Consider the following 19,061-nt stretch of genomic DNA (forward strand, 5'->3'; position numbering starts at 1 on the left):
ATAAAGAAAAGTCGCTCCTCCTCGCTGTCGTTGACGCCGGTGTGCTCGATCGGGGGAGCATCCTCGATCTTCTTCAAGTTATCATGTGTCTTGTTCATTTAAATTTTTACCCTTGTACTATTATGAGTAGTACGTAGAGTACGAGTGCAATGTGTGTTTTTTTGCATCGGACACCTAATTTGTGTAGTCGACTTAACCAACATATGCTAGTATGACCATGCGGCTATCTTAATCAACTTTCAGGTCATTTCATTTTAACGAGTGATAAGTCGACTAGCAGAGTATCCACTTAATACATGCATGCTACATCTTTTATTGATGCATATATGACCATGCATGAGATGATGATTTACTCCATGTTAGCCTATGCGCATGCATGGAAATTTAAGAAAAAAGGGGGGTTCCAATATCAGAACCATCCAATATGTTATCTTGTTTGATTTGATATGTTTGATGATAGCATCTACTAAAGCGAGCTAGATGCAATATCCTTTATTTTTTTAATGGGTTACATGTATATACTCTAACCATCAGTGGGCAGTATATACGTGTTGCATAGAGTCTGTACGCTCTAGGTTTCATATTTTAGATATGTAGGATTATACTTTTAACTTAACCTACACATTTCTTTTTATGGGCATGCTATATTTTAGTGCAAAATGAGACAACTAACACTTTTATTATCTCATGTTTACCCGTTAGATTTCACTTAGCATATTCTATATGCATTAGAGTATGCTCATTTCATCATCTATATGACAGATGTATATGCCATTTGTACCTTCCTGTTTGTATTACTACTGACGTGGCATAGCATGTATGTCCGCAGTGTAACCAACAAGAGGCCTCAAATATAATTTAGCAAGCACCCGATTTATACATTTTTATGCACTAGGTATATAGAGGTACATTGCACAATTTACATTGTCTTATTTTTGTGCAACTCAAACAAATGGAAGAGTGCATTTTGTAGGCACAATATTTTATTTCTATGATTTTATGTAGATGATCATCTAGGGTTTGGGTATGTTCATTATTTGTTTTTCCCCAGCTTTACTTTGCGTCACTCATCTACGATGAAGGGAAAATATATCCTCCTTAGTTTTGGTTCGCCCATGATCGACCAAGAGTGAAATTTATCTCTTTGACATAATCGCACTTTGGCTTGTATCGATGATCAACCAAGGCAAAAAAAATTACAAGAGAAATTATATGTTGTATGCTCCTTTGATTTGTATCACAATTGATCCCCAAGAGTATTTTTGTTGTTGTTAAACATATTCGCACTTTGGCCTGTATCATGATGATCAACCAAGGCGAAATGTCAGATGGGGCTATATGGAGAATGCTCCTTGGTTTGTATCAACAATGATCAACCAAGGACAAATTTTCTTCTCTTAAATATTAAGTGCTCTTTTGGCTCGTATCATTGATGATCAGCCAGGCAAAATATCAAGGTGAGATATATGGAGAATACTTCCTTGGCTTGTGTCACAATGACCACCAAGGGCAAATTTTCCTCTCCTAAACATATTCGCAACTTTGGCTTGTATCATGATGATCAGGCAAGGCAAAATCGAGATGAAATACGTGAGATATGTTCCTTTGTTCGTTCGCGATGATCAACCAAGGGACAATTTTCCTTTCCTGAACATAATTGCACTTTGGCTCGTTATCGCATGATCAAGCCAAGGCAGATGTCAAGATGAGGACACATGGCATGCTCCTTGGTTTGTATTCACAATGATTCACCAAGGAAGAAAGATGAACATTGATGAGAGATATAGGGGGGAAGCAAGAAGATTAGAGGAGAATCATGATGCCCACCTTGTCTACCTTTCTCAGGCTTTTGACCGGAGGACGGCCTTGCAGCAGCAGCAGCATGAGGCCAGAGATCAAGAATATGAGCAGGGAAAGTAGCAGCAGAGCAGCAGCGGCCGGCCGGGGCAAAAGAGAGCAGCAGTGTGCGGCAGCGCAGCGGAGCGATCAGGAAAAAAAGAGCAGCAGTGTGCGGCAGCGCAGTGGAGCGATCAGGGAAAAGAGAGCGCCAAGAGCAGGCCCTTTGGAGGTATTTATAGGAGGGAGCAACGGAGGAAATCAACGGAGGGACGCGCCCACGTTCTCTAGTTCGTGGGTGAGATCGTGTGAGCATGGGGCTGCCTCCTTCTTTTTTTATTTGTTTAATCACTAATTTCTCCAACTGTGTGGTTTGGCTGGCAAGTTACGTACGTGGTTAGCTCATGTGGGCTAAACTCCTTCTTTTACTAATTAACCTATGGGCCTTGGCGTCATCCAGCATATTTTAATGAGCTAGGCTTAATCAACTATTAATGTGACATTGAGAATTATTTTCTTAGTGTGACATGCCGTATATAAATACATGGAAAATGTATTTTTTATGTGGCGTTATATCCCTCATACCCATATTTCATTAGGAATGACGTGCGTCTCTTTTCCTATGTCGCCGTGATATTTTATTAGCGGCGATGAAATAATGCCCATGTATATTGCATGGTTTAATATTTGGGAAATAAGCGTCGCCCGCGATGATTTTATGTTGACATTTCACGCGGTCTAATATGTGAAGATATTAGCGCCGTCTATAATCTTGCGTCTCATGGTTATTATTTCATCGAGAATAAAACCTTTTATGGAGATTTTATTCATTTTACCAACTTTGTGAATACCCGATATTTTCATATTCTAAGCCAATGTAAGTGCTCAACAATTATATATTGATATTTGGCTCATTCCTTTATTTCCGCGCCTGCTATTTTCTAGTAAGCGGTCAAAGTTAAACAAAGTCATTTGCTCTTCCCATTGGGTGATTTATCATTTTTGCCACTCGGATTAATTTATATTTTTATAATAGCTATTGCACCATACTTTACTTTGGCGAAATTCCGTGTCAACAGATGCCCCTCGAGTTTTGGAAGGGAATATTTCTCTGATTCACTTTCAGAACTCGAAAATATATGTAGACGAAAATATATGTAGACATATTCCGTTTCATATATATATCGCGAACGTTTTTCTTAGTGTGGGCGACACACTTATTTTGTTAAAATATCCAGCTAGATATTTATCTAGCCCTGCCTTTTGAAAGTTTGTTAGTCCCTTCGTTGGATAAGGACTCAATCTTCAAAATTTGTTACAAGACGCTGGCCTTCCGCCATGTAGTTGTAGTTGCGTCCGGCCGGAGCGCATACCTTTCCTTATATATATCTTCTTCCTATCGTCTGGCAAGGGGACTCTATTTACCTCACGCATAACCCAAAGTCCAGATCTTTCTTATGATTGACCTGCTATTCTTTGGACTACTGGGTACGCAATGATGTGCACTCATTAATTGTCTTTTTCTCATCATTCTTTCGGATGATTCTCATCTCTGACTCCCTTCCTTTCTTTGTATGAAAAAGATTAGCATCTGCCGCTGAAGCACAGATCTTACGTTGGTAAGTTTGTACTTAGTTCATTCAGATAGACATCTACGTGCATGAAGCACTAACAATCATCATCCTTTTTTTGTAGAGTGCAAATCCTTTCTTCTTCATCAAGGGCTGGCTTCGCTCGGGCTATCGCCTCCGTGGTAAAATTTCCATTCATTTACCATGGTTCATTTATTTTGTTGTTTTCAACACAATTTGTACCTGTACCGACACACGTATATTCTTTTGTATAGAGATGGCGCAGAAATCGCCCACGGTTCTCTCACATCGACTATCCTTTGTCGAGCTAGCCAAGCAACAGAAACTATATGAACCTAGCTCCGATGACCAAGACTGCCCCATAGTTAAAGCTATAAGTATACCAAAGGGTGAACTCGACAACGGTCCTCGCGGTTGGCGAGCGAGATAGTCCAAACTAGCTTATTCATATTACCCATTGGCGGCTTCACCGCGAACAGATACAGCTTTATGTCTGGGTACTAGGATGGTATCCAAAGGTCTGACTTGGGAACGTCATGATATTGAGTATATGCCACGTCCTTCAGGCTATAATGAATAGGGGGCAAACATTTTACGAAATCATTCTTTTTCCCTAAAAGGGCTTGGTGAAGGTTCAGATTACCTTTGTGGAGCTATTTACTGCTCTTTGGGTGATTATTCTATTTCACCTGCCTTGCTAAGATCTCTGTTAGAAAAATGGAATCCAAAAACCAACACGTTCCTATTCTCATGTGGTGAACGTACTATTACACTCCTTGATATGTATCAAATGGCTGGTCTTCCTCTAGATGGAGACTTATATGAAGAATTTATCCCACCAGAACATGCACTAGACCCCTCCCTTTGCCAATTCCCTGACTTCTTACCGGACCTATTATCCACACATGATCAGCTTGCCAAGAACAATGGCGGCCACGTGACTTTCCAGGTCTGGTGTGACTATTTTCACAACCGGCGAGACCATTTCGTTCCTTTCGCGTCTCTTCGTGAGGTCCGCTTGTATGTCGCGGCGTACATTGTTGTTTGGTTGTGCTACTTTGTTGTCATTGGCGAGGGAGCCTACATTCGCGCTGGCGTCCTTGTGATGGCGTCCTGGATCGCTCTAGGGCGTCGAATTTCATTAGCTCCACCAGCACTTTGTTCTATCTATTTTTCGCTTCGTCGCATCAGCACCCATCCTGTAGGACCCTGCTACCGGATTAAGGGATGGCCCGTCCATTTCATTATCGGCTAGATGGGGGTTTATCTGAAGAATGTATTTGGTAAACGAGCAAAAGTGAGAAAATTTCCAACTCCTAAGCTTTGTCCAGGGAAATTATCTATGGTGGGGACTATGTTTAGGATTCCACACGATTTTAGCCCTGAAAGGGCGCACGATTTCTTCGAGAAACACAAGAGTATTGTGTGGTACCCCTCAAATTTCTCTGACTTGGCTAGCACTCGTTGGTTGCAAAAAGCATTCACCATTTCCATCCGTCGAGGGATGCTATCGTGGAGAAGGTCCGATTATGATGACGACTTGTGCATTGTTGAGCCGTATCATCCCGACCGGGTGGCTCGACAATTCAAATTGGATCAGCAAGTACCATATACTCCATTGCGCAGTTTATATATAATAGATGACATTAGTGTTGCTTATGCACACTGGTGGCATTTATTGCGCTCGAATCCGAAACAGCCTCACTATATTCCCAACAAAGATTTTGTGGGCAATTCCTCGGTGGCATGGACAAACTGGTGGACCATTTTCATCCAACCTTTCACCAGCGTTCTAGGCCAGCTTCGTCAAGGTAACATGCACGGGCGAGATTCCTATGAAGAAAGGCTTGCCAAATATGTGAATAATGGGAAGAAACATATTTTTTTCTCGCAAGATTTTGGAAGGGGATCTTGTCGTAGTAAAGAGGGTGTCTGCTGAACGGCAAGAGGAATATCTTGCAGCTATTGAGGCGAGAGAAATGCCGGCAGTGAATCATTGGAGGGACATCTTAAGAGGTTACCACTTGGATAACAATGCCCCGCCACCTTTGTTGCAACAGGTAATATATATATATATATATATATATATATATATATATATATATATATATGTATGTATGTATACCTTTTTTTTTACTATTATGCGCCAACACCACTATTTACTAACTGATATTATTTTTGCTATTTTTTAGAAGCGGAAAAATAATCCAAATGATGTTGCTGCAAGTTCCTCTTCCAATCCCCGGCCACTTATAAACGTGACAGTATCAGGCACACGTTTAAATGCAAGGAAGGAGGGTACTGACATTTTGGTTGATAGGAACTCAGAGGAACCTAGTCCAAATGCAATAATCTCTTCCGGTGGGGAGGAAAGACCTGCTGTAAAAAGGAAGACTGAAATTTCTCTTGGAGAAAGCCCATGTAATCTTGACGAGTTGGTTGATTTTATGCATGAACTTGATGATACAGGGACTGATGATAATGTCATAGGTTCTGATCTATCGTTTTAGGATTTTGATATATCAGAACCCTCTCTTAATCTTCCAACTCCCCCTACGTATATATACTCAGACGTGGCCTCGCAGGCTGATATTTCAAACATTTCGCCTATCTCTACGCACGGTAGCTTTATTCGTCCTTTGTATCTTTTTCTATTTATTAACTTCATTGCAATATCATTTATCTTGCCCCTCCTTATCGCCAGGTGATACGGAAGGAGCTTCTAATCTCGTCAGTGGCGAGGGAATAATGACACAGATTTCAGCGCCATCCATGGATATTTCCGCTCCAGTTCTGGATGCTATCGATTTGTTGCTGCAGAATGCTTTTGAAGCTTTAGATGCCCCTACATTAACAGATTCTCAGCGCCATGAGATTTTCCAGGCAGTTTGGTCGATGCTCCCGGTTGGTGATATTGTTCCTCAAATTGCCCCTGTTCGCGCGGCTTGGGAAAAATTTGTCTCGATCTCAGATACAGTGCAAGAAGCCCACAGAACCATTGAGGGTCAATCAAAGCAAAAGTCTGAATTTGTTACTCAGCAGAGAGGAGGGCTGAATCCATTGAAGCGTCTCTGAAAACTTCAGCGGAAGAGATGTCATCCATGCTGGAGAAACAAGCTGAGAAGAAGGAACGTGTGGAGGCCCTCTCCGCTCAACTACAAGAAGCTACCGTTGAGTTGTGTACAGCTGAAGAAAGGGTCAAGCAACTGGAGTCAGACCGTTCCGCCAAGCAAGCTGAAGCCAAGAAGTTGCATGAAGATTTGCTCGAAGCTAATGTGAAAGCTTCCGAGGAATTGGAGGCTCTTAAAGGGAAGACATCGACGCTGGAGGACGAAGCCAAGTCTATTATTAGAAGTCTGAAGGAGTGGCGCTCCATGTCCAATTGAGTTTCTTTGTTCTTAATAAATCAGACATATTGTCTATTTACATTTTTTACTCAGACTTGCATAAGGCGGCCAATCGGCAAACCCATTTTCTTGGGTTTTCTCGCATGCCAGTAGCACCATTCGTGTATGTTTGCATGGGATCTATTCATGTGTACTGATGGACTATGCAATGTTATTCGTATAGCCCTGCTTTCTGTGTGGAATGGATACTCTGTGCTAATTGCATGAACTAGCTTGGGTAACCCCTTTATTTATTTACATTTTTTTGCTTGAAGCTTTATTACTTTATTTCATTGTTCATTTTTTATCTTTTACAAATTTATTTATATTTTTATATACACTGCCCTTTCGTACAACAGTTTAAGCTTATGAGAATTTGGAATCTTTTTTTTTACGCCATAGTTTAGACTCGTAGGATATCGGAGTAAAATTTTACGTGCCCCAGTTTATACTCTTAAGGGTATGGAGTACGCTTGATGATTTCTTTTCTTTGCATCACAGTTTACACTCGTAAGTCGTTGGAGTAATTAGTTTTTTTGTGCGCCCCAGTTTAGGCTCGTGAGGGTATGGAGTATATTTTTTCTATGTGCCCCAGTTTAGACTCGTGAGGGTATGGAGTGTATTTTTTTATGTGCCCCAGTTTAGACTCGTGAGGGTATGGAGTGTATTTTTTTATGTGCCCCAGTTTAGACTCGTAAGGGTATGGAGTGTATTTTTTCTATGTGCCCCAGTTTAGACTCATGAGGGTATGGAGTGTATTTTTTTTATGTGCCCCAGTTTAGACTCGTGAGGGTATGGAGTGTATTTTTTCTATGTGCCCCAGTTTAGACTCGTGAGGGTATGGAGTGTATTTTTTTATGTGCCCCAATTTAGACTCGTGAGGGTATGGAGTGTATTTTTTTATGTGCCCCAGTTTAGACTCATGAGGGTATGGAGTGTATTTTTTTATGTGCCCCAGTTTAGACTCGTGAGGGTATGGAGTGTATTTTTTTTATGTGCCCCAGTTTAGACTCGTGAAGGTATGGAGTGTATTTTTTTATGCATAGTAACGCTTAAGGAATTTCCCATTTACCGGTGCCGGCGAGTATTTCCCATCTGGTGATACGATTCTGCGCCGCTAGAATAAACCTCTTTTATGACGAAGGGACCTTCCCATTTTGGTTCAAATTTTCCTTTCATCCGTCGCGTGATATTCATGGGACGAATGACAACCAGAACTAAATCTCCTTGTTTGAACGACCTTTGTTTGACTCGTTTGTCGAATGCTCGCGACATCCTAGCTTGATATTCCTCAAGATTTTGCAGAGCTTGAAGTCGTCTACCTTCTAGTCTCTCTAATTCATCGAGGCGTAATTGTACTGATTTTCCTTCTGACAAATTTTCATGTGTAGCAACTCTCAATGACGTGATCTGTACCTCCAAAGGTAGAATGGCTTCTCCTCCAAATACTAAGGAATAAGGTGTCATTCCTGTCGGCGTGCGTGTTGTGGTTCTGTAAGCCCACAAGGCTTCGAGAAGCTTTTCATGCCAGTCATGCTTATTTTTTGATACAACTTCCTTTAGCAACTTGCAGAGGGTTTTGTTGAAAGCTTCTGCTTGTCCATTGGCGGCTGGATTATATGCCGTGGAATAATGATGGTCTATCTTAAACTTGGAGCATAACTTATCCACTTGTTTGTTTTTAAAAGGAGTTTCATTATCAGACATGATCCGGGAAGGAACGCCAAAATGATATATGAGTTGTGTTCTTATAAAATGTTCTACATTCTCCGCTTTGTCTTCCTTTAGTGGTGTAAGTTCAGCCCACTTGGAGAAATAATCTGTTGCTGCTAAAATGAATTTGTGACCTTTGGACGATGGTGGATGAATTGGCCCAACTATATCCATTCCCCACATTTCAAAAGGCCAAGACATATTTGTCGCATGGAGTGGTTCGTGCGGCTGATGTATAAAGTCAGCATGCACTTGGCATTCATGGCATTTCTTTGCAAATTTAGTGGCGTCTTCAAACATTGTAGGCCAGTAGTAGCCTAGACGCCTTAATTGGTAGTGCAATTTAGGGCCTGATTGGTGCGAGCCACATATTCCAGCATGCACCTCGTTTAAGGCCTCCATAATTTCATTTCCAGCAAGGCAGCGCAATAATATGCCGTCATGGGAACGCCTATAGAGTATGTCATTGATGCATGTGTAATGGATTGATCTTTTGCGGATTCTAGATCTTTCGCTAGTATCAAGAGGTAGGTATCCATGAAGTAGATATTAGAGGAATGGTGCTCGCCAATCCCCTACCTCAATTTCACATATATCAGCTGTCATTGCAGAAGATATTACCGTTTCTTCTTCTTCTTCAACAAATATTGGCAATAACCTTCGTTCCTCTATGTGTACGTCCATAATTTCATGTGAGTCTAGTGACATACTTGCAGCTAAACCGGCTAAGGCGTCAGCCTTTTCGTTTTGATTTCTAACTATGTGCTGAATATTTAGATCTTTGAACATAGCTAGGAGCTCTTTTTCCCTTTTGAAATATGGTAACAATTCTTGTTTCTTTACCATGTAGGTCCCCATCAGTTGATTAATCACTAATTGTGAGTCCCCATAAATAGAGAGCGTATCGAGCCCCATGTTTATTGCTATTTCAAGCCCAATGATAAGAGCTTCATATTCGGCTGAATTATTTGACACCGCCGAAGTTAGGGTAAATGAGTACGGAATCACCCCTTCATTAGGTGTAATGAAAACGACTCCGGCACCTGACCCAGATTGCCGGCAAGCGCCATCAAAGTACATTTGCACGACGTTGTAAAACGACGGCCAGTGAATTGTAATACGACTCACTATAGGGCGAATTCGAGCTCGGTACCCGGGGATCCTCTAGAGTCGACCTGCAGGCATGCAAGCTTGGCCTTTTACGGCCTTTTGCGGTATATATGTGATGTCAAATTGTGACAAAAGCATCGCCCATTTAGCTAGTCTCCCTGAGAGTACCATTTTACTTAAGATATATCTGAGTGGGTCTGCTCTTGAGACTAAATGTACAGTGTGTTCTAACATGTAGTGTCGCAATTTTTGTGCAGCGAACACCAGTGCGAGACATATTTTTTCCATGTCTGGATAGTTGCACTCGGCCCCTACCAAGGTGCGGCTAAGATAATACAGGGACGTTTCCTTTCCTGCATCATTATTTTGTGCCAGGAGTGCACCTAATGAAGTAGGCATTGCAGCAGTATAGAGAATTAATGGTCGGTCTTTAATCGGTGCGCCTAAAACAGGAGGATTTATCAAATATTTCTTAATTTCTAGGAATGCGTTTTGGCATGCTTGATCCCATTCAAAAGGGACTCCTTTCTTCATAAGTCGCGAGAAAGGTTTGCATCTCCCAGATAAATTTGAGATAAACCTCCTAATATATGCTAGGTGGCCTTGGAAACTCTTCAGTTCATGTAAGTTAGTGGGTGGTGGCATCTTAACAATCGCCTTGATTTTACTTGGGTCGATCTGAATACCATTTTTTGTAACCACAAAACCGAGAAATTTTCCAGAGGAAACTCCGAACGCGCACTTCATGGGGTTCATTTTTAGATTATGTTGTCTAAGACGCTCAAAAACCATTTCAAGGTGTTTCAAGTGGTCTTGTTCATGCTTTGATTTCACAACTATGTCGTCTATATAGCATTCAACAATCACATATAACAACCCGTCTAAGATGATTGTCATTGCTCGTTGATATGTAGCCCCAGCATTTTTTAATCCAAAAGGCATGACTTTATAACAATATATGCCTTTAGGTGTGCGGAATGCTGTTAACTCTTCATCTTCAGGTGCCATTTTAATTTGATTATAGCCGGAACAACCATCCATGAAAGAAAATATTTAATGCCCCATAGTAGCATCGACTAGTATTTCAGAGATGGGTATTGGGAAATCATCTTTGGGGCATGCTTTATTCATATCCCTGAAATCTACACATATGCGTGTTTGACCATTCTTCTTTTTAACGGGTACAATACTAGAGACCCATATGGGGTATTTGACTTCTCTAATGAACCCTGCGGCTATGAGTTTGTCGACCTCGGCTTCTATTTGTGGAAGTATTTCAGGCCGGTATTTTCTTTGAGCTTGCTTCACTGGTGTGGCATCATCTCGCACAGCAAGGCGATGGACGGCTATGTTTGGGTCCAACCCAGGCATTTCTTCATAAGTCCAAGCGAATACATCTCTATTTGCACGCAGGAACTCATGATATTTTAGTTTATTTTCTTGGGACAAATGTTTGCTAATAAAAATTGGACGAGGGTCATCAGCCGTACCAATATTTATTTCTTCCAAGTCATCCACGGTGCATTGGTTGCCATCCTCCATTTTTGGAGATGCTTCCGTCATGTCCGTATACTCAGCCGAAGCCATACAAACCTCATATCCTAACCCATGCTTCATTTCTTTTAAAACATGGTCTTCGTGCAGAGCTTCGAGTTATTCTTGAGATAACACCTTTTCGAATGGTGCTAGTTGTCCCCGGCCATCACATAGGGACAGCCCAGTGGCAATGTCATAACCCATTTGCTGCATCATGTACAAGACCCTGTTATCATACAAAGAAATGGGTAAAGATTCATCATCTTTGTTAAGCATAGATATTTGTGTTATATTTTTATTTTCACTTTCACCAATGTTTGAATGACGCGGCTCTTTTTGGGATTGTTTTATTCTATATTGTACCAAAGGAGGTAAAGACGTAGGGAAATTAGTACCTTTCATGTCATGGGATTTGTCTATGACACGAAATATTGGGTCACCCTTCTTCCTTTGGTTGCTTGGTATATACTGGTAGGTCTTTTTCTTTGACGAGGGTTCTGCGACCTCTTGTTCTACCACATTTGACTCGGGTATTTTCCAGGATTTTGGCTTTTGCACCTTATCAACAGGCTCGAAGTAGAACTTTGCATCAACATAGAAAGATTCAGCTATTGTGAATGGCTTCTTATCAGCAAATATTCTGACTGTATCACCTGTCCGATCTATATATTTGATACACTGATGTAAAGTGGATGGCACAACTTGATTCTCATGTAACCATGGGCGTCCAAGCAATGCATTATATGATGTGGCCGCATCAATCACGTGAAACTTCACGTATGTGGATAATGTATCCAATTTTAAAACCAACGAAATGGTACCCATAGCTTCTTGCCCTGATTGGTTAAATCCATGTATAACCACGTTAGATTTGCTCAAATCTCTCTTGGAATACCCAATTTTTTTGAGTGTACGCAATGGTAGCAGATTTATAGCTGACCCACCATCTATCATTATGCGATTTATCGGCAATACATCAATTTCGCCAAACATGAGAAGAGGTCTGTTGTGCTTCTTGGGGCCTAACAACATATCCTCATCTGTGAACGTCATATTTAGGACTTCAGATTCTTCTACCTTAGTTTGAGATACTTCTACTCCGTAGTCTTCTGGAAACGTGAGTGCCGTGACAAGAGCTTTACACATATCAGATGAAAGACACAAAGCATCATACACAGAAAGCATAGCTGGTATTTTCTTCAAATGTGTGATTACATCATACTTGACTGGCACCCTACAGGCAGGGTCCGTCGAATCATTTGGAACTGCATCCTTGCTTTTTGGTTCCTTTCTAGGTGGGGGTGAGGGTCTGCTAATTGACGACCTGATCTAAGATGAACCTGATCAACTTCTAATGGTTCTTCGTCAGGGAAGCATAGAGACTCGCCATCATCCTCGAACACACCAATAGTGAGAACATTGAATTCTTCACTTCGTATTCTCTTGCGCTTCGTGGTGTGCTGATATATCTTCGGTGCGAAGCGCAGAGGAGGAGCTTCTTCCATCACTCGGGGTAGTACACGGCGTTTTGACCGCCGTGGCCCCCAACCTTGGGCTGCACCATTGCTGAAGGAATGTAAGCCTCTCCTCTATGCTGATCTTGCGATTTGGCAAGGCCTAGAATTATCATAGGAGAACATCCACATTTGGAAATTAGTAATGCATCATCATAAGTACCCTTCATATTTGAAGACGCAGAACTCACCGCATCATCCTGGAGGGTGGCGACATTTGCTGAAGCCTTTTTCTTTCCCTTTGTCATGCTTTTGAGGAGATCCGCATCAATAGTCCCCTCATCGATCATTTTCTGGATGATATTCTTCACAACAAAGCAATCTTTGAGTGTATGGCCCAAAATGCGATGGTAGTGACAGAAATTTGGGTCATTAAATTTTGAAGCTTCTTCTGGCCTTTTGGGCCTGGGAAGTTCTATTAGACTCAAATCCTTTAAACCAGTGAAAAGGTCATCAATTTCTTCTACAGGAGAAGAATACTCCCTGTTTTGCCATTCGCTAAGAGTTGGCCTCCTACCAACCTGTGCATCTCGCTGCCCTTGATTCCCTATAGGTGATCTTTCGGGCTGAAGCTGAGGTTTTACCGCCGTTGTCTCCATGGCTTGTGCAGACTTGGGTTTCATCGGCAACTTTTCACGCTGACCACCTTTGTCTGTAGGCTTGTTGAATGTCGTTTTTGTTCGACAAGTGACAAGCTGCATAAAATTTCCTATATCCGTGGATTTTGAAGCTAACTCTTCAAATGTGAGGGGTCTCACTCCTTGTAACTGGACAGCCACTTCCGAGCGGAGATTGTTCATGCACATACGCACTGCTTCTGGCTCAGTGATTGGTTGTGGGCAATGAAGACTTAGGTTTCTCCATCTATTTATGAAATCAGCCGCCCTCTCGTTGAACCCTTGTTCAGTTTGGGTCAACTCAGTTATGCCCACTGTCCTCTGCGTGCTATAAAACCGCTCGAGGAATGAGTTTTGCATTTGTTCCCACGTTTTTATAGAGCTTGGAGGTAGCTTGCTGTACCAGGTGAAGGCAGGCCCAGACAATGTCTGTACAAACTGCCTAAGGAGAAGTGCTCCGTTGTTAGTTGTATCCTGACAAGCAGCAAGGAAGTGTGCTATGTGCTCATGGGGAGATCCACTCCCATTGAACTTACTAAACTGTGGCTGCCTGTAATTTGTCGGGAAAGGAACTAAATCCACATCAGGTGGGTACGGCTTAACATACCCTGGCCTCATCGAGTACTGAGTTTGCATCAACTGCGACTTTACCCCTTCAGCGATCATTCTTTGGATCGCCTCAAGGTTAAGCCCTGCTCCTCCATGTTGGCTGCTAGCACTTGCGCCACCATCCCCTTCATTTCCTTTATTCTGGTTATTGCTCATCTGAATTCGAAGGGCTGCGAGCTCATCTTCCTTTTGCTGAAGTGCTGCCGTAAGGTTGGCCAATTGCTCTTCAACCGAACGAGTTTCATTCGCGGCTAGGACTTGTTCTGTATGCTCTGCACCATGGTGGAGTTCTATCTCATTTTCAGAAGGACAAGGGGTACTGTCCGATAGGGGATTATAAGACCCACCACAGCTAGACCCAAGCTCTTCATGATCTGAATGTTTTTGGCTTCGTGTCTTACGACGAGGACCTTCTACAACAGTTTTGCGTGCCTTCTTCCTCTTGAAATGTGTTGATGTGGAGGATGTTTCGCTGGTCTTGTCCGACGCCGCCCTGACACCAATTGGCATTGCTTGGAACACTTCGAATGATTTATTCTTGGTCTGCTTACGAGAGGGCCATGGAGACAAGCTCGTGGCCACCTCATTTGATGGATTTGATAGCCACTTGTTCACTTTAGCCCGACTGTCCTCATCTGATGGAGCGTGTTCTGCCCCTTGGACTTTGCTTGACCCAGACCTGGCCCGTACTTCCCTTTCTCTTTCTTTGTACGCCGCCCTTCTTGAACGGACACGAGCAGCTTGGTTCACATATTCTTGATGTTCAGGATGTTGCTGAATGAATTCTTGGTACTCGGGTCGTTGGGCCAGGGCCTCCGCCAGTCGCATGATGGCGCCACCCTCATCGTTTTGTGATGTGGATGCACCAGGGAGCTGTGACCTTATTGCTTGACATATGCATTTAACAACATATGAGTCATCTGGATTCTGAACTTGGATCTTTGGACGAGTGTTTTTCCATCTCCCCTTGACAGACTTGCTCACATGAGAACGGTGTCGGCTCGCCGCATCTTGACCTACGGCAGCTGGAAGATCAATCCAAGATCGACGGACATTTCTCTGTCGCCGTTGATGCCGCACTGGATCAAATGAACCTTCAAAGGACTCTCGTAAGATGGGTGCTTCTTCACACAGAGGAACTGACGGTGCAGATGTTGGATCTACGTGGCCTGTTTTGAGGTCACTAGATGTAAGGCACACTCCCTTCCATTCCAGGGAACGTTTTTGCATAATTCCCAAGCGTTCCTCACTAGGTTTATGGGCCAGTGAGGGGACAAACTCAGGAGCATCAGCTCGAAGTATATTCCGAGCGTTGGTGGGCCTTCCTGTTGAAGACGACGCTGACGGCAATATGACCGCAACGCCGCCTCTTTTCCCAGGTAGTTTGGAGTTGGGTGTCTCCACCATCTTCTCTTTTCCCTTGTAAACAAGTGGCGAAAACTCGGATTTCTCAAACACCACTTTCTTTCCCTTGTCCTTGGACTGCTGGCGGATGGATGGCCCTGCTTCAACAATCTTTCCTTTCATTACTGACACTGGAGCATGAGTAACCACTCTTGCAGAACTCTGAGCAACCCTCTTTCTAGCAGCCCTCATTTTCCTCTTTGCAGACTTTGACAAAATAGGTGTGAACCCCTCCATTGGTGGAGAAGTGACCTCTTCTTGATCTGGTACAACTGGAGATGCAGCAGTAGTCTTCCAACTTTCACTTAGTGAGGTCACAATAGGACCAATTGGCACATCAAGCCAAAGGTCACCGAAGCGAAGGGTCACAAACTGCTGCACTTGGCCCTCCATACCTTCAAAACAAAGAAAACCATATATTATTTTTCTTTGACTTCTTTTTGTATATGGTACATAATGTTTTATGCTTTATGTACTATGGGAATTCATATGTTGCAATCCAATGTTGGAATTCAAAGATGAGGGGAGAAATATGTCCCACCGGGCGTGCCAGAATCTGATGACGGGAAAATGGCAGGCGTGAAAACACGCATCCACGTCATTGATATAGAGTGAATTTTAAATGCAAAAAATAAAAATAGAATCAAACATTGCAGGTACTTTATTTCCAGAATTCTTACATTTACATAAAAATTCTGTTAATTACATCTCCGAAGAGAAAACCCCTGATTAAGAATTCCAACTATCCTATTACATAGAATTGCAACACATGACTACTACAAAATGATAAAGAAAAGTCGCTCCTCCTCGCTGTCGTTGACGCCGGTGTGCTCGATCGGGGGAGCATCCTCGATCTTCTTCAAGTTATCATGTGTCTTGTTCATTTAAATTTTTACCCTTGTACTATTATGAGTAGTACGTAGAGTACGAGTGCAATGTGTGTTTTTTTGCATCGGACACCTAATTTGTGTAGTCGACTTAACCAACATATGCTAGTATGACCATGCGGCTATCTTAATCAACTTTCAGGTCATTTCATTTTAACGAGTGATAAGTCGACTAGCAGAGTATCCACTTAATACATGCATGCTACATCTTTTATTGATGCATATATGACCATGCATGAGATGATGATTTACTCCATGTTAGCCTATGCGCATGCATGGAAATTTAAGAAAAAAGGGGGGTTCCAATATCAGAACCATCCAATATGTTATCTTGTTTGATTTGATATGTTTGATGATAGCATCTACTAAAGCGAGCTAGATGCAATATCCTTTATTTTTTTAATGGGTTACATGTATATACTCTAACCATCAGTGGGCAGTATATACGTGTTGCATAGAGTCTGTACGCTCTAGGTTTCATATTTTAGATATGTAGGATTATACTTTTAACTTAACCTACACATTTCTTTTTATGGGCATGCTATATTTTAGTGCAAAATGAGACAACTAACACTTTTATTATCTCATGTTTACCCGTTAGATTTCACTTAGCATATTCTATATGCATTAGAGTATGCTCATTTCATCATCTATATGACAGATGTATATGCCATTTGTACCTTCCTGTTTGTATTACTACTGACGTGGCATAGCATGTATGTCCGCAGTGTAACCAACAAGAGGCCTCAAATATAATTTAGCAAGCACCCGATTTATACATTTTTATGCACTAGGTATAGAGGTACATGCACAATTTACATTGTCTTATTTTGTGCAACTCAAACAAATGAAGAGTGCATTTTGTAGGCACATATTTATTCTATGATTTTATGTAGATGATCATCTAGGGTTTGGGTATGTTTCATATTTGTTTTTCCCCAAGCTTTACCTTTGCGTCACTCTCATCTACGATGGAAGGGAAAATATATCCTCCTTAGTTTTGGTTCGCCATGATCGACCAAGGAGTGAAATTTATCCTCTTTGACATAATCGCACTTTGGCTTGTATCACGATGATCAACCAAGGCAAAAAAAATTACAAGAAGAAATTATATGTTGTATGCTCCTTGATTTGTATCACAATGATCCGCCAAGGAGTATTTTTGTTGTTGTTAAACATATTCGCACTTTGGCCTGTATCATGATGATCAACCAAGGCGAAATGTCAAGATGGGGCTATATGGAGAATGCTCCTTGGTTTGTATCACAATGATCAACCAAGGACAAATTTTCTTCTCTTAAATATAAGTGCTCTTTGGCTCGTATCATGATGATCAGCCAAGGCAAAATATCAAGGTGAAGATATATGGAGAATACTCCTTGGCTTGTGTCACAATGACCAACCAAGGGCAAATTTTCCTCTCCTAAACATATTCGCACTTTGGCTTGTATCATGATGATCAGGCAAGGCAAAAATGTCGAGATGAAAATACGTGAGATATGTTCCTTGGTTCGTATCGCGATGATCAACCAAGGACAAATTTTCCTTTCCTGAACATAATTGCACTTTGGCTCGTATCGCGATGATCAGCCAAGGCAAGATGTCAAGATGAGGACACATGGGCATGCTCCTTGGTTTGTATCACAATGATCAACCAAGGAGAAAGATGAACATGATGAGAGATATAGGGAGGAGCAAGAAGATTAGAGGAGAATCATGATGCCCACCTTGTCTACCTTTCTCAGGCTTTTGACCGGAGGACGGCCTTGCAGCAGCAGCAGCATGAGGCCAGAGATCAAGAATATGAGCAGGGAAAGTAGCAGCAGAGCAGCAGCGGCCGGCCGGGGCAAAAGAGAGCAGCAGTGTGCGGCAGCGCAGCGGAGCGATCAGGAAAAAAAGAGCAGCAGTGTGCGGCAGCGCAGTGGAGCGATCAGGGAAAAGAGAGCGCCAAGAGCAGGCCCTTTGGAGGTATTTATAGGAGGGAGCAACGGAGGAAATCAACGGAGGGACGCGCCCACGTTCTCTAGTTCGTGGGTGAGATCGTGTGAGCATGGGGCTGCCTCCTTCTTTTTTTATTTGTTTAATCACTAATTTCTCCAACTGTGTGGTTTGGCTGGCAAGTTACGTACGTGGTTAGCTCATGTGGGCTAAACTCCTTCTTTTACTAATTAACCTATGGGCCTTGGCGTCATCCAGCATATTTTAATGAGCTAGGCTTAATCAACTATTAATGTGACATTGAGAATTATTTTCTTAGTGTGACATGCCGTATATAAATACATGGAAAATGTATTTTTTATGTGGCGTTATATCCCTCATACCCATATTTCATTAGGAATGACGTGCGTCTCTTTTCCTATGTCGCCGTGATATTTTATTAGCGGCGATGAAATAATGCCCATGTATATTGCATGGTTTAATATTTGGGAAATAAGCGTCGCCCGCGATGATTTTATGTTGACATTTCACGCGGTCTAATATGTGAAGATATTAGCGCCGTCTATAATCTTGCGTCTCATGGTTATTATTTCATCGAGAATAAAACCTTTTATGGAGATTTTATTCATTTTACCAACTTTGTGAATACCCGATAATTTCATATTCTAAGCCAATGTAAGTGCTCAACAATTATATATTGATATTTGGTTCATTCCTTTATTTCCGCGCCTGCTATTTTCTAGTAAGCGGTCAAAGTTAAACAAAGTCATTTGCTCTTCCCATTGGGTGATTCATCATTTTTGCCACTCGGATTAATTTATATTTTTATAGTAGCTATTGCACCATACTTTACTTTGGCGAAATTCCGTGTCAACAAATGGGATAAAGAGTTGGCTTACAATCGCCACTTCACACAAAA

Source organism: Triticum urartu, chromosome 7, assembly GCF_003073215.2.
Source record: "Triticum urartu cultivar G1812 chromosome 7, Tu2.1, whole genome shotgun sequence".
In the NCBI taxonomy this organism is placed as follows: Eukaryota; Viridiplantae; Streptophyta; class Magnoliopsida; order Poales; family Poaceae; genus Triticum; species Triticum urartu.